We start from the raw sequence: 24,502 nt of genomic DNA on the forward strand, positions 1-24,502 counted from the left end.
GTTGCTATGTCTACAGCGCTGATTATCTTCCTTGTGCTTGAGAGGGTGATACTTGGCTTGATCATGTTTATAGCTATGTGTGGGGTGGTTTGTAATCCTTGGGTGCATCAGCAGAAATGTTCCATTTGTAAATGCACAGATATGTAGTAGAAGGTACTGGGCACACCAAATGAGTGTCATTGTCCATCTTAGACCTGTTAGAAGACTGGCCAACCAATAAATGCAAGCAACATGATGTGGAGGACGAATAACAAACTCAAGTTTGTCTTTTCAGGTATAAAACCTGCAGCATTTAGGAACAAGAGGGCGATCAGAAGGCTGAAAGAAAAAGAGGGCTTGCAGCAGGAGGGCTAATGGCAAGTGTAGGCAAGGTGTTTGGAGCAAATCTGTGTGGAAAATAAGTTCATCTGGGAAGCCACTAAGCCAAGTGCAGCCTTTGAGGGTTATGGCTTTTGCCAACATTTTGTTCCAATTAAGGAGCAGCATTAATAAATGCAGGCACATAGCTTCATCTAGGCCTCCAGGGACAGCAGTTTCCAAGGAACCCCTGTTGTGTTAGGATACAATGGGAATTTTGTGGTGCCTAAATAATTAAAGGCACTTCAGAGATCATTGGTATGAACATGGATCCTAAGATCTGTGTTACAAGGCATATCTGTGAATTTGAGTGGTCAGATAATAGGTCATGAGTACAAAGGGCAAGATAAGGAAAGGAAAGGGGGGAATCATTATATCTAATTTAGGCACTGATACACAATATGTATCATATGATTCAGCAACTAAAATCACTTGTCCCATCAAGTGAATTTAATTCCTCTTCCGACAGCCTGTTTGAAGTGCAACATTTGCTACTTAGCAAAGGTGGCCTGATTAGAGGCTGGGCCATACCTAGGCTTAGTGAGACCACGCAAAAAGGACCAGGAATCAAGGCTCCAACTTGTGATTTGTGAGAAAAGCATATAACCATGAGTCCACGGTTGGACAACACATAAACCAAGTGTTGGCTTAGCTCCAAGAGAGGAGCAAAACAGCTGAAAGTCCCCCTCTGGCGCCTGTGCATGCTCATTAAGCCAAGGTTCGCAAACCAAACCACAGGTTCTGTAATCACCAAGCGATTAGAAAATGGGCACATTTTACGAAGGCCATGTTCTGATAATCCTATCTTGATTTATAAAGCTGAGGTATGAATGAGCCTTCTGCCTGCATAGCACATGAAGGTCCTTTGCTCTTCCCTTCATGGATAACCAACCAAACCAGGAATATTCTAATTATTGTTTACAATTTTGTCTGAATTTACACCCATTCAATCAGCATGAGCTGTCAACCAAGGACATTTGTTATTAACCGTAGAGTCCCATATCATTCAAACTGGGAAACTATGGTTATCTTGCTTTGGAAGAAGCCCAGGTAATTAAAACAATGGTTTGAAGTTGATTTAATATCCTGACTTGCTTCATGGCTGGTAACTGAAGTTCCCAATTTTGAATAATACGGGGAACTATGGTTAATCATATGGTTTGACTGCTCATGCCATGAAGGGTCTGAGCAGTTGGACAAAACTCTTATTCCTATCTTGATTTATTAAACTGAGATATGATCATCCAATGCACACCCTCCAGGTAGTGGCTGATTATATTAATTATAAATGTGTGAGAGTTGTGCCTTTTTATTGAAAATAACAATGTAATGCTCATAGCACAATTTAATTTTCATGTAGCCAATTTTCAGCAGCTTTGTTTGAGGGAAAGGAACCGCGTGTAGTAAATCTTGATGCCTGCCATATGATTAACATCCCAATTTTTGTGATTAATGTTTGCTCTGCCATTGTGAGTTGCTTTCTCTTCCCCTCCAGTGTTCTGTGTGCTGTTTTTCTGCTTCCTTGCTCAGGTACTTCTGTACCAGCAACAGATGGCAAATATCCCTTGGACAGGAATAAAGGTGTCGCAGCCATTTGAAATGTGACACATGAAATGTAACTAGGTATTTTTTTTTCCTTGTCAGTAACACAGCAGAAGAAAACCTTCTTGTTTTATGAGCCTGAGGAAACTGGCAGCCAGAACCTCAGAGTAATCAGTCTTTTAAAAGTTATCACAGCAACAATAGTGAAATTTCAATGTTGGTAACATATTAATACAAATATTGGACTATCTCCTTTGGGCAAATTATGGCATATATTTTAAAATTATGCCTCTTGGCTTGTTTGCTTTGTCTTTGCCAGATTATTATTATTGTTGTTGTTAGTGAATAGGAGACGCAGGGCCTTTTTCAGACAGAACTCAGTTCCACCACCTCTCAAGTGGGTGCCATTGCCATTATAAGAGAACAAAAGGAGGCGTTCATAGTGAGTTCCGGCACCTCTTTTTCTAGAAAAATAGCACTCAGGAGAAGAATCATGGATATTAATCAGTGTGATCCTATATGCAGGTTTACTCAGAAGTATGCCCTAATGAGTTCAAGGGGCTTAATTCCAGGTGAGTGGGTATAGGATGGCAGCCGAAAATTAATTAATTAATTGGTATCTTCTTACAGTCTTCCTGTGCTGCAGTCTACTTAAATGTTGGTTCTGATTGACCACATGCAAGTGTTGAATTAAAGAACCTCCAGTGTCTTTTGCCTTCAATGGTTGATAGGCAGGAGAAGAAAGAACTTGATGGTGCTCCAAGGCTAGGTTAATAAGTTACTGAAGTTGTGTAATTACCACATTCCTAAAGAATGCAGTTGTTATTTTATTTATATATTATTATTTGTATCGCTCCTTTCCTCCAAGAAGATCTTGAGGGGATATTGGAAAATGAGCTGAAGGAAAACATGTGTTGCCTCTCTGTGTGTGTGTATTTATAATGTTCAGAATTTTGAGTGCATGATTTGGACACTTAAACCCAAGACTTTGGGTGAAATGCTAGTGTCATTGAAGTCTAGGTACAGATCCAGTGGCCCTTGGAAACCTGCTTTCCCCATCATATAATACTGCATTCAGACCATTAGTATAATTGACATTTGCACCATATGCATATTATATTCAGGGGTGCCAACTTGAATAAAATACTGGGAGGGGCAGGTAAGCCCCACCCCACATAATCAATCACATGATGCAGTGTACGCACACCATTGGAATGGCAATGCCCATCAGCTCTGAGGGGGGCAGCCCCCTCAAATATTTAATGGGGAGGGGAGCGAAGGGACCTTGGCTCCTAGGAGTTGGCTCCTGTGATTATATTACACACATTCATATAACTCAGATTGAAGCACTGCTGTCAGAAACAGTAATCACGACTCAGTTCTTCATATTCACCTAACCAAAGAAGTTCAATTTAAAGATAGCTACAGGAAAATTAATAGTGTGTTTTTGTGAATGTGTTTCAGAAGAACCGAGATATGTTGTCTTCTGAAAAGAATCCCTAAGGAAATGAAGATATTTTTTTCAAGCGTTATTTGTGCACCAGCTTTCCTTAAACACAGATCACAGAGTTACTTTATGTAGTTAAATAACTTTTTCCAAGGAGTATGTCAGGCAGCAGATGAATGCATAGGAAATTATCTATCCGTTTTGCTATGAATCAGAGATTCATTGCGCTTCCTTTCTGTGCAAACTGCATCCAAATCCTTCTAAAGTCAGAGAAATATACACATATGGATAATCAGATCTAAACCCAATACTGTTCTTTTGTCCACTATAATTGGATTTTCTGCAAAGGATATTTAACAAGATGGAATGCATTTCAGAATTACTAAAGAAAATAAAGAGGAACCAGGAGATATTGAATACTCTTATTGATCTTGCCCAAAAGGAAAGCATCAGATGTTGCCGGTTCATTTTTATGTTTATCGTTTTCCCTATTTTGTATTAAGGAGTTCTGGGAAACCTGCTTATGAAATGTTAAGTGCTGTTTGGTACTGCCTGCCCACCCAAGTGAGAGAATTTTAGTCACAATTCCCTTGTGCAGAGTGAAAAGGCACATCGTTCTGATTTTGTAATATTTTATGTCAGTTACTACTTGGCTCTTAATGTCTCTTCATGCAGGAAAGCCACAGTTCTTAACGAGTATGCATTTTGCAGTTTGAAATTGTTCTGCGCCCTTTGTTTTAAGAAATGGCACTTATTCCTAAATATTCCAAAAGCAAGGGTTTTATATTCTTCGTCTCCAACCGTATGCTTTGGCAACACTAGGTGCAGTAAAATGCTTCTTCTTTACAAGTGCTGTGCCAAAAAGTTGCTTCAACCCATTTTTTAAAACATTTGCCACCAGTCGATGAAAAAAGATGCTGCATTCAAAAGCACATTAAACAATTCTTTGAAATTCTCATAGGTAAAAGGTTTTGTGCTTACCTTACTTTTAAGGTGGCTAAGGAGTGTTTGCGAGTGTCGTTTCTTTCATTCTACCAATCATCTTTCTGGTGGTCTACAGTGTGCAGCCTTCCTGGGTGACGGCGTTTACTGAACTCACTGTATTCTCAGCTGGGCCTTTCTGTAAGCACAAGATGACAAAGTGACTGCTGTTGTTTTTTTCAAGTGAAGACTTTTCATTTTAAAATAAATCAGCTTGTTTCTTAGTTTGTTTTTAAGCAATAGGAAAGGCAAACCCAAATTGGCAAGCAAACATTCCCAGGCATGGGAGGAGTGGCCACCCCTACAGGTTTTCCAGACTTCAATCGGGAAGCCCAGGCAGCTGTGGAGGCTGCAGAGTGCTGGGAAAATATTGAATGGAATGTGAACCTCACATCTGTAAAGTAAGCTTAATCCAAGTATTGTGAAGAAATGCCATAGTGTTTTGTGAATGAGAGCATAAAAACAAGAAACTACATTCCTAGACCAAGAAAGCATGGCTGTCTGTTATATAGGGTACTTAAGCATGATGGGTGAGGGCATGAAATCTATTAAAATCACAGCTGCCACCCTCTCCTCACTCCTCAAGTCTTGACTGGTGCTGTGAAACCTGGATACTGTAATAGATTTAAGAAACAGAGACTCATTCCTTCTCCATCCAATCAGGTTTCATCAATGCATGCTAGGTTAACTGGGTTTTGGACAAAGATGCCAGCTGTATAATATTTTTTCTCCCATGGCATAAATTTCATGTCTGACAAGTGAGACTTGCAAAATAATGTTACAGTGCAGAGTGCTCCCTGTTCAGGATCCCAGCTACTTCACTCAAAACTCCCTCTTCTTGTTTTACATTTTCTCCCTCTCAACTATTGGGCAACATTTGATGCCCAATAAACAGTTCTAGGGATGCGGGAGAAATTCAGTACAATATGAATTGAAGGCAAACTTACCTAATTCATTCTTCCCCAAACAATATGCAAATGAAAACACTGTCATCTTTTGAAAGTAACACTTATCTGAATTTTGCTGTACAATTATCTAGTCAAGTAATTTGCACAAAAAAATGCATACACTGGGGTGAAGAGTGCAAAAAAAAGCATGTTGGTGAAAATAACATACGGACATGCATTAGGTTTTTTAAATAACATGCAAAAATGCTTTTCAAAAATGTAGCTATTAGGTAAAATTGAGTACAAAAAATGGGTACACTGGGAGAAAATTGCAGTAGTATGCGGGACAAAAAAGAAATGCAAACTTTTGTGGCAGTGTGGAAAACTGAAAGAAAGACTGGAACAATGAGAAAGCGAAATTGGCACGTACACCCATCCCTACCCAATCCTCACTGGGCTGTTTTGAGGTATTCCCCACCAAAAAATATACTTTTCGCCCTAATGGTTTTGTTTTTCTGACAGCCCTGGGGTTCTCTCAAGCCTGCTCATACCTTCATGTGGATGATGTCCTTTGGTCAACAAAAGGGCATCAGAGAACCAAGATTATTTATTTAAAGTATTTTGATGTCACTGTAGAACAGCATCCTGTCAAAGCAATGCACAAAGAAGTAAAATATGAGTGTGATAGAAAAATAGCCACAGCAGAACAGATGTCCAGATTAATATAAGAAGCTTTGAACTGCCAGTCAATTGTGGGAGCAAATTAAGCCATAGTCTTAAAGTGCTCTTGTAGCCCTGCTTGTAGCTTAACACAATAATGTGTGATGATCATATTCTTGGCTCATTGTACAAACATTTTAAGTAACCTTGGCAGAGACTTCCCCTTATAATTATTTCAAGTGGTAAGTGACAGCTTTTATTAGTATTTTATTTTACAGTGGTACCTCAGGTTGCATATACTTCAGGTTACATACGCTTCAGGTTACATGCTCTGCTAACCCAGAAATAATGCTTCAGGTTAAGAACTTTGCTTCAGGATAAGAACAGAAATTGTGCTCTGGTGGCACAGCGGCAGCAGGAGGTCTCATTAGCTAAAGTGCGGCTTCAGGTTAAGAACAGTTTCAGGTTAATAACGGACCTCCAGAACGATTTAAGTACGTAACCAGAGGTACCACTGTATTTGAAATATTGGCATGCTGTCTAGACTCCAAGGTGGCTTACAATCATAATGAAATGAAAAAATTCATAGCATTCTTCAACAATGACATTAAAGAGAAACATAGACACTTGAAAACAATAATAGAAGCATTAGTCCCCTTCCAGCTAAGCTATTAAAACTGCAGACAAATTAAACAGTTTTAATGTTACACCATGCAAGTATGTTCCATAAACACCACTACAGAGCAGGTCTTCCCAATACATTTCACCTCCTTATATTTTGAAATGGAAGCACCCAAAGTAGATCCCCTGAAGATCATATATATCAGAGGGGAGAAGGTGCCAGTACTCTTAATAGTGCCCAGAAATATACAGGAAGCCAGGCAATATCTTTTAATAATGGAAACAGAGTGACAATTTTAAATTGATCTGCCTGCCATAATCTGTCATTTCTGAGCAATGTTAAAAGACAGGCCCATGCATTATTTTAATCTACCGTAAACACTGGTATTTTTGAAGAATCGGCAAGACCCAAGATTAATTGGGCAATGGTTTAAAGAGAAAGTACCGGTAAGTTTATTGAACGTTGACTGGTGTGACAGCAGGTAGAATAGAAGGGAGTCTGAACAATCAGAGTAACAAATGTCAAGTTTGGAATGTGTGCAGAGGAGGGTGACCAAGATGATGAAGGGTCTGGAAATCAAGCCTTATGAGGAACAGTTGAGGGGTCTAGAGATGTTTAGCCAGGTAAAGTGGAGACAGGGAGGAGAGGGCTGTCCCATGGAAGATGGAACAAGTTTGTTTTCTACTGCTCTAGAGGCTAGGACCCAAACTAATGAATCCAAGTTGCAAGAAAAGAGATTTCGACTAAACATCAGGAAGAACTTTTTGGAAGTAAGAGTAGAACAGACTCCCGTGAGTCAACTTTTCAGCAGAAGTTGGATAGTTCTCTGCCATTAATGCTTTAGTTGAGATTCCTGCATTGCAGGGGGTTAGACTAGATGACCCTCAGGGTCCCTTCCAACTGCACAGATTCTATAACAGTGCAACCATTTGTGCTTGATATTTTTGGTTACGTGCAAGTTATTGACTTGATAATAAACTGCAATGGGAAGTGTTAAATTGATGGAGGTGATGCAGTTTAGAATAGACTAATATTATTCCAGAAAATTAATCACCATCACCATCATTTGTATCCCTGCTGATCATCTGAAAAGGCCCCCAGAGCAGCTGTCAGGGAGCCAAGCATGGCTCGGGAAGAGAGAGGGGATAGCATAGAGGAAAGAGCAGGGAGAGAAAGTTGGGAGTCAGCCAGCCAGGGGGAGGAGGGTACATATAGAGAGCAATTACCGATAATCACGACAGATACGTCCACGTCACCCAGCCCCCCTCTGCAGACGTCTCAGGAAGAAAGAGAAAGCACTTACGCTGTCAGTAGCAGACAGGGGAGGGAACAGAGGGGGAGAAAGAGGTTCAGACGTCATTTTAGGGCGACCCGTAGCTTCCTCTGTTGGAAAGCGCGCGAAGATAGCAGTCCGGAAGTTTGTTAGCTCGGAGAGCAGTCATGGTTTATCACTCTGTAATTAGCAATGTCTAATAAAAAGCTTTTAAAGCTCAAGGCTTGAGCCAGCCGTTACTCACAGCAACATCAAAGGCAAGAGTTGCCGTGACAGCAGCTTCCATGCACTCCATTAAAACAAGCCCCTACCCATAGGCGTACCAGCTAAAAACACACAAGGGAAATGGAACAGGGAGGGAAGAGGAAAATGAAGAAAAGATATTTTCATGTTGGTTCTTGTCTGTTCTCTGAAATGGTCTATGTGCATTACTTCAAATGGACAAATGTTCAATAGATGTTAATATAGACATAGTTATTAGATATTTTATTATGAGAACAAATAGAGGGATATTTCAACTTCATTCCTTTGGTATAAAATTTCACAGGACTTTAATGAAATCTTCCCAAAGGTTTTAGCATCTGAACCACATGGCTCTTTAATAGGGTCAATTAATCTAGGTTTGCAAGCATTCATTAATTCAAAGTGGAATCAGCTTAAGAAGTGGGAGTATGTTTTTTTCAGGCTGCCTCAAAATGCTTTTGTTTCTACTTGACTAGGAATTAGACCATGTTTCTATCTGATCATTTAATTTTGTATCTTGTTTTTGAAATGGTATTGATCTAAATCAAAAACATTCTTTCTCATTTGTTATTTATTTATTTATAACATTTGTTGACCACACAGTCAACAAAGTCATTTGGGCTGTTCACACCCAGTTCAAATAATATACTGTTAAATATTTAAATATTTAAAATTGATTAAAAATGTTAGAAACATTGACTATCAATCAGTTCAATTTCCTGCCTAAAATCACCACAAGCAGAATAACATTTTTTTTTAAAAGCAGAAGTAATCTATTCCAAAGGTAATATATATATATATATAGTTCTAAAACTATGCAGCTAGTTTAGCTATGGAGACATATTGATATGTTCTGTTTTATAGAATAACAGCTATTCAGACAAAGTCATATCTAACTATGGCATCCGCAACCAATTCACTCCATAACAGTTCTTCATTTTGTTAGAGCTACACAGGAGTAATTGGATTGTGGGCTGTAGGCCATATTTGTCCTTTGAACAATAAAGTAATACCACAAACTCAAGCTGGTTTTGTATTCAGAATCAGCTACTACGTGGTAAGAGTAATGGTAAAATAGTTCATCCAACAGTAATGCTGGATTCACAAATGCTGAGATCTTCCACATGCATCCTTATGCACACAATGTATACTCCATCGATCTGTTCTATCACTTTTTTAGTGATAAACATAGTAGTATAACTTGTAAGACTTGCTTCTACTGTTCTCAGGATTAAGCTTACACTGCCTCAGATGGAATAATATTCAACATGATAAACTAGTAGAGTACATCATAAATATGCTTTTAACGTTCTGTTTAACTTTCAGTAGACTACCTGCATATTGGTTGTCCTAATATCTGCATCTCTCTGTGTTGTTAAATAGTAACAGTTCTTCATTATCATTTAGGCTGCAATCCTGTACCTACTTACCTGGGAGTAAGCATAGTCTCGTATTGTTAAAACTTTTCACATTCTTCTTGTTGTTTCTATTGCTTCTGCAAATATCTAAATTGTTTTCAATCCATGCATTCTTGTCTCATCATTATTGCAGCCCCTACTAAATTATTTTCTTACAGAAGCTTTACCAAACATGTACATCACTTCTTAGGTATGGCAGCACATCGTTTTGTATTGGAAATGATGTCACGTAGTGTTGTAGAAGGCTTAGGAGACACAGTGAACAAGAAGCTCATTGTCTTTCTCAAACAAGAGCAGTGCTACCTAGTGATTAAACTGTATAACAGTATAAACACCGTTTTTCAGAAAAAGTACAAAGAGCAAGGAGACACACACACAAACATACACATATTCAACGTGCAATTGAGCCCTATCATTTACAGCCAATATGGGAAGAGATGCCCTATGCTGGGTTATACATTGACTGGCCCATACTGTTTACAATGGGTCCAACAACTGATGTGATAGAAAAACATGAGATGACCTCTTTGCTCCTGATCTATCCAGGACTTTTCTAGCTTCTGGGGCATTGCCTGTGTGTGTTAAGTGACAAACCAGTAAGTGGTGCAACTACTCCCAATAAGTGCTTTTTTCTAGTAAAAAAAATGCTGGAACTCACCGCCTCAGTTGCCAGCCCAGATACTGATGTTGATGCCATCTTGAAAACAAAATCACGTGGCAAAATGCTGGGCTACACCATCTTATAGGGAGGTGCAGATTGTTTTCCCCCCTCAGCGCCTTCGCTCATTAACAGGGAGAAAGATGCACATGTACACTCCCAGCCAGGCTGCAGCTTGAAATCCTCATTTCTGTGGGGGGGGGGGGACTCACCACGCAAGGCCTTGCCATGCATCACAGCTCCTCCATGTTGCATCCGGCCATGGCAGCAGCCAGCCACCTCCACCTCCATCTTCTGGCTTCAGAGAGGTAAGCCTTGAAGGTTGGAGCCAGCTGGAGTGCCCCAGCCACAACCCACTGCTGTTGCTGCTGCTGCACCGGCTACTTGGAGCCTGTGGTTGTTGTAAACAAGCAGCACTATCATTGTCAGGAAGTGGCCCGTGATGGCGCCCACCTGAGAGATCCTGGAACTGTGTGTTCTGGCAGAGAAGAAGTCCCACTCCCAAGACAGTATGCTTCTGTAATGTTCCTAATAGTTCTAGCACCTTCTGCCAAACAGAAGTAATGTGCGTAAGATGGCTAGTTTGGACACCAGGTAGCTGGATACCCTTCTGTAGTTCTGTGCCTAGCTTTGCCATGACACTAGGGAGAAGACATGTTACCGTGGCTGCTTGGATGGGCATTTTGAAGCCTCCGCATATCAAGGTCTGGAGTTCATTTCCTTACAGAATTACTTTGTATTCTGGCCTCCATGCTTTATTCCTAGCTGATTAATGTTCATTGTTCACAGTAGAAAATGTTGTGATCTGCAAACTGCCTAAGCAGCAGTTGCACATAAACTGGATTGAAATTAATGAAGTCAAGGTCGCAGTGTATTGTTATTGTGAGCATACAACAACAATGCAAAATAGATGGGGTTCCTGTTGAAAAAGTAAAGAAAGCCACAATTCATTACTAAGAACACAACATAAAGGGGTAAGGGGGAAAGTGTAAAACTGAAGGAAAGAAAGGATATGAGGATAGGACAAAAAAGGCAAGTACTTGTATATTTCTATTGTATCCAACTCCTAAAAGCTGTCCATAGTAGCAAACAATTGGATTGTGGATTCCAGCTGACAAGTCAATACACAACTGGGATAAGCAGAATACTTTCGTTATCACAGTTTTAAGATTCTTTTATCTCAGCAGGCATGTTTTTCCTCAACAAAAGATATGGGTGTGTAAATAGTGTATAAAAATGGGATGTTTGATAAGAATGGGGTGCCCAAAAATGCTGTCTAGAAAGCAAGTGAAGAATGCAAGTGAAGAAATATTTAAGTGAGTAGGATAAGGGATGCTAGGTCATGGTCCTTGAAGGAGTAATCATTTAGGCAGAAGTTGCCATGCAGGTTTGCATGGAACCCTCTGCTAAAACACGGAGGGGAACCTCTATTTTAGCAGGTGATTTGAGGCAATCGGGAAGGGTGTTGCATGGAATCCTGCTGAACTAAGCAGGATTTACGGTAATTTCCACCCTGCTCAGTTTGGCTGCTACCCTGGTTCCCTGCTGAGGAAAGAGGTTTAACCCCACCTTCATATCCTTCACAGGGTGTCACATTTCCCCATTTGGGGAAAACAGCCTTGTATACTGATTTAGATGCCACACGTACACTTGGGGGGGGGGATAGGCGAAGATTGGCCCATGTGCCAGAGGTTCCCCACTCCAAGTCTAGAAGGCCCATGACTGAGCTACCATATTAAAGCTAAGTAAGTCTGATCAATACCTGGATGAGAGACTGCCCTATGCATGCTTTATTGAGCTTCATGGAAGATACTGGCTAACTAAATAACCAAACCAAGCACCACGATTTTCCTTTGCTGTTTTTTTGTGAACAGAAAAGTGTGGGTTGGTTCTAGAGAAAGGCTAGCAGAACAAATTCTGGCAGTGGTGCTGTTCCATGAATTGCCATGCAGAGGAAGCAGAAGACATAGTGTGATTTTGTGCGGCTCTTCTGCAATCGAGCATTTCAAGACACTGTGGTACATGTAGTGCAGGAAACTTTTCCAGTGCCTTCCACAAAAGGAAGCACACCTCTGGATATCACTTTTCTCATACAAGGATCTTGTATGTGCCAGAAAAGGCCCTTCTTAATGTGAAAAAGCCTTCCCCTTGTGGAAGGGCCCCTCTGATTCCAACCTGTTATGATTTAGTGCATTGACCAATCAGCAGCCAAGATTTTCCACAAGTCTCCACATTGAAATGCAGGAATGTGGGAAGTGGTCATAACACCTTCATTTCACTGTATTTCATACTAACTAGACAGTAAAAGTGTTAGTTTGCCAGGTTGGAGAATGCAGCATGTAGTAGTTTTTCCCATAAAAGTTTTAATTTGTAAGATTTGCTTCCACAGTGGCCCATTACTTCATATTGATTAGCAATAATTCTAGCATTTGGCATTCTTTTTTCAGTTTCTGAAGGTTTGATACCCTTTGCCAATTTAATTACTGAACAACCCTGGTCACCGTTAGAGAAAAAACAAATGTGATACAAACGAATCTTGCGTCTATCGTTGGTTTGAGCCCATTTATGTGTCTGAAAATCATTCTCTTCTGCATTAATTTGTTCATTACACTTAAATATATTGTTGTACATGAGAGGCAATCAAACAACATCTGGAAGCATCTTGTTGCAAGTGTTAAATGAAATTTTAAAAGGGTGGATCTATATAATATATGCAGGAAAAGGAGTTCAATGAGTATATGCAATTCAGATGGGGAATATGAATGCTTTTTTTTTTTGAAGATGACTGTAGTATAGATCTGCAGCTTATTGTTATTTTTTAAGAAAATTCTTTAACAAAATGTACAGTTAGAAATGATCACTTAATAAATTACGATTGAAAAATTAAATTTATGTAGATAAAGTTTCTTTATGCCCTTGCCATTCCTACCCGCAACTTTGTGATGTAAATCTTTGTCACTTTGAACAATAAATTCTGAATTTCAGATTGTAAAAGATTCTGGTTTTTACCACATGATTTGTCAAACGCTTATGGAAAACCAACCTGTGTTTTAATAACTTGGCCTGTATATGTATATTTTAAAAAAAGAAAACCATATTTTTTTCGTGATCACTCTGGCACTTTCTGTGAATTGGCCAATAAATATGATTTTAGGATTTCACATAAATGGTTATGTTCGGTTTTCTTTGTCTTCCCTGTATGGGATTGCCACTCACATTTCCTTTCATAAGTACCATATTTTTCAGTGTATAACATGTCCCCATGTATAACACAACCACTATTTTTTGGGACTCCAAATGAAGAAAATGGGAGATTGCCCAGAGTTGTTAAGCTTTTTTTGGGGGGGGGGTGAGATTGCCCAGTGTTGTTGAGCTTTCTTGGGGGGAGGGGAATGCCGACAATTGCTCACCCACCTGACCGCCCGCAGCTGACAAGTGAACGCCTCGCAGAAGACACCAATCGTCTGCCCAATCACATCCAGAAACCACAAATCGCCTGCACAATTGCCACAACAACAGCCAATCCCAGCCAGCCCCTTGCCTCATAAACCAATCACCCACCCAATCGCCACTGTATATCTCCAACTCACGGCTGCCAACAATCGCCCTGCACTACCCATGTATAAGACGACCCCCAATCAGTAAGTTGAATCAGACCAAAGGAAAATGGTCCCCTTCATTTAAAAACATGGTCATATGTGGCTAGAGGAGGAATGATAACAGATTTAGGTGTGCGTGTGTTCATGAATGAGAGATGAAATGTATGATACTGAGTGTGAGGCAATAGTTACTGCATGCTTGGTGTGGGTAGCATGTGAAATGGCTAGGGAGAGAGATCAAGAGAGAAACTCCTTTCTGTCCCCCCCCCCACAAACACACCTTGTTTTATTGAATATTTTGAGATGTAAGTGGTACTTTTGACTGAAGGAACAAATGCTTTAACAGATGGAAGGCAACTGCACTTCCAACATAGACAAGTTCATCAACCAATGAGGAAGTAGCAGTGTATACGATTTAGTAAAAGTGAAATATGTCAGGAAGTAACAAACTAACTCGTGAAGGTGTTGGGAACACGTAATACTAAATGTGCTGTACCGTCTTTGCTGTCATCTAGTCACTGCGGAAGGCAGTGGAAGACAGGAGTGCCTGGCATGCTCTGGTCCATGGGGTCACGAAGAGTCGGACACGACTAAACGACTAAACAACAACAACAACAACAACAAGTCTTTATTTGACCTGAGACTCAGTCCTGGGGAACATGAAGTAATAATAAAGAAGATGATAGTGCCTTTGATCATGCACGCACGCACAATGGAATTCAACATCATGCTCTTCTACCTGTACACATTCCATCTGTGTAAGTATATCAGCTTACAAAATGGAACAATACCCCCACTACTCCTTCCTCATGCTGTTTAGGAGGTTCTCAAGACTCCACCAATTAGGGAAGCACGGGGACAAGAGACAGAAGACGTGGGAAAGTCCCATTGTGCAAGTGGACATCCTTCTACAGACCTTCCACTGACAGGGCGACTATGGACTCAGCTAGGCGGGTAAAGAAAAAGTGATTTATATGTGTTGTCTGTGTGATAAAACATTGTGCCACCAGATGGCGACATGGAGCCCCATTTTTCTCTACCTGTTTTCCCTGTTTAAATTTACAGTGCTTTAAACTGAAACGTTTCTTTGATGTGTCTAGATCCAGCCTATGACCCATGTATTTCCATGATCCTAGCCAAGTTAGTTGTAGTAGTACAATTGTAACAACACCAGGCCTTCCAACATATGATGTACTTCCTTCTCCATATCTCACATAACCATGAAGATAAGTCATGTATCATCTGGAACAAATGATCTATTATCTGCTTTAATATGATATTTGCATTCTTTAAAAAGCATGCTGTAGCTAAGAGTCTATTTAAAACGCCATGTTTACACATAGACAGAAGAAAATATATAGAAAAATGACTTCTATCTATTAATCCAGAATGGTATTGAAAAAAAGTTTTAATTTTCCTTAGTAAAAACTTCCCAATTGTTGCAACAGATTCAATAAATCCCGTAACTGCCATTAAGCAAAGTTAATACCTGCAATGACAAGGGCATTACTGTCATATTCTAGAATATTTATGAAATTAACAGTCTGTAAATGCTTCAAGAGACTGTGTTAATACCTTACCAAGCTGCCTTACTAAGTAGATAATCATCTGCTCCTAATTCTGGTTATATTCTGCAAATTTTGGCGATAGCTTGAGAAAATTGAAAGAACAAATTTAACGGGCTGTGTTGGGCTCTTTGGCTGGAAATTGTATCAGGTTTCACTATTACATAACTACTTCATATTAGAAAAAGAGCAAAGAAAGGCAAACCTTAGCAGCAGCACAACAATACTTAATGCTATTAAAGTAACAGGTAGGTAGCCGTGTTGGTCTGCCGTAGTTGAAACAAAATAAAATAATTCCTTCTAGTAGCACCTTACAGACCAACTAAGTTTGTCATTGGTATGAGCTTTCTTTTCTTTTCTTTTTTGGCCAATTATATTTATTAAGTTTTCCAATTATAATAATCACATCAAATATTCCAATTTTACACATGAATATCAAAAAATCCAAATAAGTCCAAATAAACTGCTGAATTATTAATTTTTATACGACTTCCCATGCTTCAAACGTTTAGGAGTCTTAATCAATGTTGAATTTTGTCATTGGTATGAGCTTTCGTGTGCATGCACACTTGGTATCTGAAGAAGTATGCATGCACGCGAAAGCTCCCACCAATGACAAACTTAGTTGGTTTCTAAGGTGCTATTAAAGTAGTTTCAGTGCCAGTCAATGCTGCAAAATTTGTGAGTAGCACAGCCTGGAATTCTTGGAACAGAAGACTCTTTCAAGATCAACAAAATGGGCATTTTGGTGTGTAATTTCTAGTGAAAACAGAGGGCAAAATACTAACTTACAATAGGGAAAGTCTCAGGAGCTGGTAACATGGGCTGTTACCTTTCCTTGACCAATCTGATCTCTACATATAATGTTACAAATAGCCAGATAACAAATAGGCTGGTCATGTATTCTATGTTACAGAGGACTTGCAGCTGTCCTCTATTTGAAGGAGTTCAGTTTAAACAAAAACCGTAAGAAGGGAGAACAGTGCCTTTAAAGTTGCCCATCAACTGTGAGCACCTTGACAAACAGACTGAGCAAGGACACAAGTTGCTTGATCAATCTTGCCCCTTATGGTCAGACGTATTTCTATTTCAATTCCAGTAATTACTTTCAATTTTGCTTCTATAAACAGAAATTAACATTGGCAAGCTTTATGCAAACCTGTGTCCTCTTTTGGAGTGATGCAGTGCATCTTTTTTGGCAATGTGTAATCGGACCACTCTAATAACAACCTTCCTACCTGCTGTGCTCAAGACCAAGGGCAGGGGGTGTGAACTTTGTTGAGGAAGACAGTCTCCTTTTGCATTAGTACTAGCAGCAGGACTGCAGTGTCCTCAAGTGGGTCAGAGGAAATATTTTATTTTATTCACTGTCCACACTGCTGCTACTTCTTTTTTACCTTGTTAACTAACATCATTTTTTAACCAACATTTAGGAGTGACCTCTCTCTATTCTAAAGGGAACTTCTTGTACAAATACTTGGTTCAATTCAGGTTGTGATGCACGAGCAAAGGCACACTGAAATCCCTCAAGTGCGTCACAAACTGGAAATTTGTCACTCATAGTTCATAGAACTACTGTTTTACTTGATACGTTGAATCCAAATTCCTATCAACTCCTTCAGATTTAATAGCTGCTATTAATACAGCTTATGCTTCATTAAGCATTGATTTGAAGTGAACCATGCTCTGATGACCTGGTTCAATAAAATGCTGAAGGACATCTAGAAGAACAACTATTTTTATTGCAAGAGGTGTTAGTAGAACAGGCTGGGATGAATTACGTCCTCAAGGCCCAGGGAAACCATTTTTGGAAGTATAATTTCTATATATAGATTCTCATGTGCACATTGCTCTGGGGGTATTTAATACAACACTTGGCAAAGTCTTATTTTTGCTTGTGGATCTTATCAGAAACATTCTGTTTTAGCTAGTCACTAATCACTAGTCGTCCGCGACTGGACCTAACGGTCAGGGGTCCCTTTACCTTTTTATTCACTATTCACAAGTGGGGGCATGCAACAAATACTGTAGTGATATATGCTTCCGTTCAGTATTTTAGCCAGCCAGTCAGCTATGCATTTCCGTGACCTCCATTCCATTCCTCCTCCCTACCACAGCCAGTTTTTCTGTTTTTCTCCTCCCCAACAGATGCTCAGCATTTTTTTATTTTTTATTTGTTATATACCGGTAACTGTTTTAATTCAGCATTTGAATTCACTACATATATGGTGACGACGATTCTGGCTTCATATGGGTATCAGTATTCTGCTTAGTGACGCTTAAACATCAAAGTAAGAACTGCTACCTGCTGCAACTTTTGTCTGAATAGTAAAAAAAAAATCCCTACCATATCATGAAGCAGCCATCCTTTTCAGGAGCATGTGTTCTAATAGGGTTGCCATATGTCCACTTTTCCCAAGACACTTTTTTATGGGTATTTAAAATGAGAGTAGTCATAGCGATCCGGTAAAAGTAGAAATCGGCAAATGTGTCCTCCTTTTTGCTCTTCAAAATATGGCAACTCTACTACAGGTATATTAGTAAAAGAAGTTAAACTGCATTCCCGTCAATTTTAATCTGATGATTTCAATGGGACAGACATTCAAACAACCAAGGGAGCAATCCTAACCTCAACCCAAGAGTGGCAGGGAATGCACTGCATCCACAGCCCTGCCATGGGGAACAAGTCTGAAGTCATCACATTATGGCAGTATGACCAACTCAGCCCAGTCATTCCCCTGAAAAGTTTTCCTCTAGCACTTGCCAGTGCCTGCCACTGGCAAAGATTCTTCCAGTAGCACTTCTGCTCAACAGGACATTTGGCAGGTAGAAGCAGGAACTCCATGCCACTGGCCTCCCTCCACTGGCACTGGGCAGGAGGCCATCAGAACTGATGCAGACTGGGTGGAGGGAGACCTTTGTCCAACACAGAACCCCAGCCCAGCGCAAAGGGGGTTTGGATTCCTCTGTTGGATTCCTCTGATCAAGAACTTTAGAAATGTCCTATACCCCCGAGGAAAAACAGAAGTAGAATCTGCATGGCCAAAACATTGATGAATCAGAATGGCATTTTACCTGAATTCATTATGGGTCTTGTGTAACTTCAGGTGTACACCACATAAATATATTCAAGCAACTGATTATTCATGCATACTGGATATCACATAGGCCATTTGTGTGAATGAGGTTGTTCTCTATATATTTTTAATGTGTTTTTTGAAATCTTGACTGCAATCTACAAGTTTAAAGTGTTTTCTTTGCCCATCTGCTGGCATTCCATCCAATTTACAAGAAGGCTCCCCAAAAGATTTATATGAAACCTTCAGGGTTTAAAAAGAATTAGAGAGTAACCCATGTTCACATTCATTGCATTGATGGATTGGAAGTAGGAATGATTTATTGTGGTTCGTAAAAACAAATCTTGATGATTAGGTTAGAGCACACAAATTCTGAAATCAGATCAAAACAGGAAGGTAAGATTGAAAACCCTACTTTGAGCCCAAAGGGTATACTTGTCAGAGGCTCGTTAATCAATTCTGCCAGAGAGAAGCCCATACATCAAGGTGGTAAGTTGTCTTGGGGGCTTCTGGTGCTGTATATACAATATACCCTGAAGCAAATTGGGGTTAAGGAAGGCATACGTTGGGTAAAGTGCACAGACTGTGTATCTCAGATTAGCCCCAATGAATGAATCTGGATTAATCAATTTGGAATTACCACTCTGTGCAGCACTCCTAATCACATTCAAGTGAAAGTAAGGACTGGTGCATAATACAGTATACATTGGACATTGTGCATCCCATCAATCTTTTAGAATCAGTTTCTGAGCATAGTTTTGCACCTATAAGATCAAGTCCTGGTGGACAGTTTCAGACGTGGGGAGCCACCACAGAAAAGGCATTGTTGCTTGGGGGCCAGTTATGCATTGCCAAGAAAGAAGATCTGTACCACCAGAAAAGAAGGCAAAACAGAAACCAGTCTCTATTATATTTGCATGTGTTAATTTATTTGTATAGATAGAAGTTTAGAAATAATTGCTATAATTAGAATAGAAATACAATACATCTCATCATAGTGGGGACAACTAATCAGATGTCTTATGTGCCTGCTCAGTTTGTTGACCATGTACTGCTAACTGTTGACTGGCAATTTCAAGGCTCCTGGTCAACCTTTTTAATTGTACCTTATTTTTAAACCAGACGTGGACCTGACAGCCTTCAAAAAGAACACACCTTCAAACAGTCTTCTTACAACCCTTCAAAACAGAGGAATATCCTCTGTAAATAAGTCACATGGACACCCTACAATTAAATCTTGCCATCTTATGAGTACCTGTACAGCAAGAACGCCATCTCTGGAAGTTCTAAATTCCTGGGCGAGATTATACAGAGGAAAGCAGTCTTTCAGGTAAGCTAGTCTCAAGCCATTCATGCCAACTACATCTCAAATGGTCTCTCCAGTTGACCTTAGTGGATGGGCAAGAATGTATAGGAAGACGGTCCTTTACTTAATTCTAATCCAAGTCTTTTAAAGCTTTAAATATAATAACTAGCATTTTGAATTGAGACTGGAAATGGATCAGTAGCCAGTAGAGTGACTATGAAAGAGCAGTCAAGTGCTTCAAATCAGCAGCTCCTGCCAAGACTTTAGCAGCTGAATTTTTCCTCTTACATGTTTGAAGTTTCCAAACACTTCTTAATTTCACCAGGTTCTTTACATTTACTTATGTTAGTTATTTATCCCCGCCCCCCACTTCAAATAAACTTTCCCAGAGGCAGCTTTTAAAAGTTCTTACTGTGAAAGTTGATGCATCTTGTAATGAAAGTATGAAAACAATGAGAGTAAATCCAGTTTTATAGTACTGAATTAAAATCATGTTTCCATAGAGAACCTTTTTTTGCTTCAGTACTTTAAAAAAATTATCTTCTCCCTTTCCTCTTTGCTGCTTTATTGTTTAAACGCCAACAGCACATAATACGGAGCGAAGCCTACTTACCTGGGGAGCTTCTGACACTTCTTTCATCCATGTCTAACACCTTCACATGTCAGCAGGGGGAGAGATTTATGGTCTGTTTTAGTGTAATACTTAACTCAAATCACTCATATTTTATTGCGCCTGTAAAAGAACTGTTGATCCTTAATGGCCCAAATACCAATATCTTCTGATGTGCATCTTTTCAGGTACCACAGCTCTTCATCTCATTGCTTTAATACCCTTTATCCTATCCATTAATATGCTGCCTCTCATTTCCTGCGGTTTAATACCACCTTGTATTATAATGTAGCCTTTCCTTGTGCACAGCAAATCCTTGCTCTTCAGATGAAGCCTGTCTCTCAGTTATTGTATTTTTCATAATAGTGTCTGTTCACTCATTCCCATAACTCATCCAGAGCGTTACACAAATGTCATCTTATTTCTCCCGGTCAAACTTCCCTTCCTCCCCCTTTGGAATGTGGTAACATGGCAGAATTTCTCATTCTGTCCATTGTGCACCAGCATGCCCTGTCATATTACCTTTCAAGTGAGTTGAGATTCTGGCTCATGGATATTCATTTTACAGTACTGAAATACCCTGAACTGTGTGTTGCAATAGAAGAACAGTACAGTTTTGTTTGTTTATTATTTAAAGTAGGGGTGGAGAACCTCTAGCCCATGAGCTGAATGAAACCTGCCTGTTATGTATTGAAGTTCTCACCCTAGGCCACTAGTGGTGTTGTGTATATAGTTTCACTCTGCCCACCATGGCTGCAGTTCTCACTCAGGTCCACAACATGCAAATGGAGGATTGAGAGTGCCGTTCATGGATTGGGTAGCTAAAGAGAGTTGTTACTGTTGCATGTTACTGAGTACTATATAAGCAGGCTGGCTGAGCTTTCAGTTCAGTTTCTGTTCCAGCCTGAGAATAAAGAGAGCTGCTTGGAGAATCACTGTGTTGTCTGCTATGTCAGTCCACCCACTTCTTAATACTGCCAAACCTCTTAATGCAGCTCACTTGACTCTCCCCAATCTGCATTCCCCATGAACTCTGCACCACCCTCTCCTCAAGTGTCTTGGAATTGGGATGTTGGAATTGGGTACAGCATGCTGGCAAAGGAGAGCACACACTCCCTGCTTCACTTGCCTGATCTGATTCCATATTGGCAGCAGAGAACGTAAAGACACTTCTTCTGCCAGGAGAGAAGTTGATCGGGCTAGCAAAGAAAGTATGAAGTCCTCTGCTTTGCCAGCCTGAATAGCGTCTGTCCTGGTTGTAGAGGTAGTGCCTTTACTTTCCCCCTTGGTTGGTATGGAAGGTGATTGAGGTGGTGAAGCAGGCATAGAAAACTCTGATATAGCTTGCCAAGGAGTAAGAAATCATTCTCTTCCTCCATGGCCAACTCACTTATTCAGTGCACTGTAGAGAAGCCAAGTGAGTTAACATACCAGTATGACATCCCCAAACACTTCCCTCCAAAGGAGTTCAGGGTTCAGGGAGAGAATGGTCCCCCATTCATAATTTAAAGTATTTAAAATCCTACTTTTCAGCCCAAGAGAACTCTTAGTGGCATGCCCAAACTCTTGAAATAAGCAAACAAAATTGTTACCTGGGAACATCCGTAAACTTTTTCCAGATAACTCTTTCATAAGGGCTACAGCTGTAACTATTGTTTCATTTAATATTCTGGAAAAGAGCTGAGGTTCAAGCAAGAAATGCAAAATAAATAGTTGGTGGAACCCTCACCTAATTCTCTGCAATCCAAGCACTGCTCATTGTGGTAATGGTATTTTCCATTCTCTTTCACAATCATGCCATTATCACTGATCAGCTGGTGACCCAAATTTTCCTGGCTCTTCTGCTGATGATTGACTCCAGTTTTCTTGCTGCAGTTATTTTGGGCTCCCCTACAGGCATCCCAAGAGATCAGAAGAGAATAAGAATATTAAAGATAAGGAATAAGAAAAAACGGATGAAGCATATTTTCACAATTCATTAACTTTACAACAGAAAAGTTAAGCAGAAGAACAGAGAGCTGCTTCAAGAAACACCTAGCCAATATCCAATGCAAAACTGGTTCTTTATCTAGTGAAGCTAAATTAGTGGCCAACATTGCGTGAACCTTTAGGAAAAGTTGTATTTCTAAGGTTTGATGGCTCATTAGCATCAGTCTTAAAAAAAAACCAATACCATAAAATAAAATAAAATAAAACAATACCATAAAATAATATCATAAAATTATATACCATTAGAAAGATAAATTAATGCTGAATATAATGCAACAAACTGTGAATTACCTGACAGAAGCAATCATACAATATTGGTTTCACATTATGACACCTGATGAACTAATATCCTTGGTTCACTCCATGGGATGACATTGTAGGGCTATAATTGTGGGAAAAGATTTCCACACTAAATACCAACAGAAATACTTACTGAGAAGTTCTGAAATACCCTTCATCATGGTTTTGTGTTTATAACTTCTTTTATTTGGTTATAACTGTTGATAAAATAAAGATAAATTCAACATAGTATGCTGCATTATATTTAGCATTAAATTATCTTTCTAATAATATATTGTACTATTCTAAACCAGATGGATGTTATGCAGCATCCCACCTCAGAAACACATATTTTCCAAAAGGTTTCCACAATTTTGGCCACTAGTGTATTCAGTCAATACTATTCCCCCCAGCAAATGGTGAACCAAACACCTTGAAATGTTGGCATGACATTTTAAAATTCTCAATGTAAAGAAACTGGGTAGGCATGCCATAAAGATCATTAATTATTGTCAGCCCCAAGCAGAAGCAGCTCACTGGGAGGGGAAGAGCTAATAATTGTGGCCTACCAGGAGGGAGAGGTGTGAGGTGGAAGGGAGATGCCCCATACCAGACATAGGCAAACTCGGCCCTCCAGATGTTTTGGGACTACAACTCCCATGATCCCTAGCTAACAGGATCAGTGGTCCAGGATGATGGGGATTGTAGTCCCAAAACATCTGGAGGGTCGAGTTTGCCTATGCCTGCCCCACACCAACCTCCCTACTTGCTTACCATAAACCTTAGGCGGGTCACTATTTTGAAGCCAATGACCTACCTTTAAGTACCTGTTCAGGTACTGTACATGGTCAGAATACCTGACTGGGAATGTAATAGCAATGCCATATGTCATTTCATTACAAACAACTGTAAAGATTACAGGGTTGGTATATCTGGCATCTTCTGTGATGTTTCATATCCTTCTAAACCTATGATAAGTCTGAACTCCAGCAGCATGTTTGAAAAGGACACTAGCCTTTTCATTAGATCAGAACAACATCTTAAAACTTTATCAGAGCGACAACAAGGAAATTATATTCTCTAGTTATTTGAATGTTCACACATGCACATGTGTGTGGATTGATTAGTGTCCTATCCTGAAAGATAGAATCAGGACAATGTAGCTGTTACAAACACTTGAAAGAAAAGAGAGAGAAAACTCTTACTCTTTCATAGCATAGGAATAGACCAGAAGGAAAAAACACAAATAATCCAAATCACACCACACAATATTGCAGGCAAACAGCAACTGTAAACACATTGACCACAGTGCTAATCACTCCAGCATGTTCAAGGGAATTGAGTGCAAATAACAGGACCACCAAAAATAACAAACAGGCAAATTGGCATCAAGTTCCCAATTCACTGAGCTGCAATACATACATACTCCACCAGCTTCAAAAACATACTGTTTCTAAGGGGTATCTTTCTGAGTGGTAACTTATTACAACACCTTTAATTTCCAGTTCTCAAAGAACATGCAATATATGGACAGGCAGGTACCTTGTTCCATTTACTAAATTTGAATGAATAGCATTTAAAGCTGCCCCCACCCCCCAAGATAAAGGTGCCAACAAACCTTTCTGGGTCTTAGATATTCAGTGAGAGTACTAGTCAGCTCTTTGGGGGAAGAGGGAACAAAGAACTATGTCTAACCCTCTCTTCCAGCTCCTAAACTGCTGTTGCCAATTTTCTAAATCAGGCTATGTGTTCACAGCTGCAGCAGATGAATAAGGAGAGCTCTTCATTCAGATAGGGAACATCTGCAAAAGAAAATCAGGAACACTGTATAACAAAGAATACAAAATGGAACTGCACACTTCAGTGCTAACCTTACTACAGGTTGTATCCAACATTAGTGATACTTACAGCAGACTCAATGAAATTCATGGATGTAAGTCATCCCCATTAATTTCAGCAGGTCTACCCTGAGTATCACTAATGCTGGAT

At 39.7% G+C, this 24,502-nt stretch overlaps 1 long non-coding RNA gene across 1 annotated transcript; it reads right to left on the reverse strand.

Annotated features, from left to right (window-relative positions):
- Positions 1-4,251: 4,251 nt before the first annotated feature.
- LOC117047289 lies at positions 4,252-24,300 on the reverse strand. The gene is made up of 3 exons (XR_004426671.1): positions 24,132-24,300; positions 21,975-22,135; positions 4,252-4,466 (listed from the first exon to the last, which is right to left on the reverse strand). It is a non-coding gene; the product is annotated as an uncharacterized LOC117047289 (long non-coding RNA).
- Positions 24,301-24,502: the final 202 nt, after the last annotated feature.

Source organism: Lacerta agilis, chromosome 5 (assembly GCF_009819535.1).
Source record: "Lacerta agilis isolate rLacAgi1 chromosome 5, rLacAgi1.pri, whole genome shotgun sequence".
In the NCBI taxonomy this organism is placed as follows: domain Eukaryota; kingdom Metazoa; phylum Chordata; class Lepidosauria; order Squamata; family Lacertidae; genus Lacerta; species Lacerta agilis.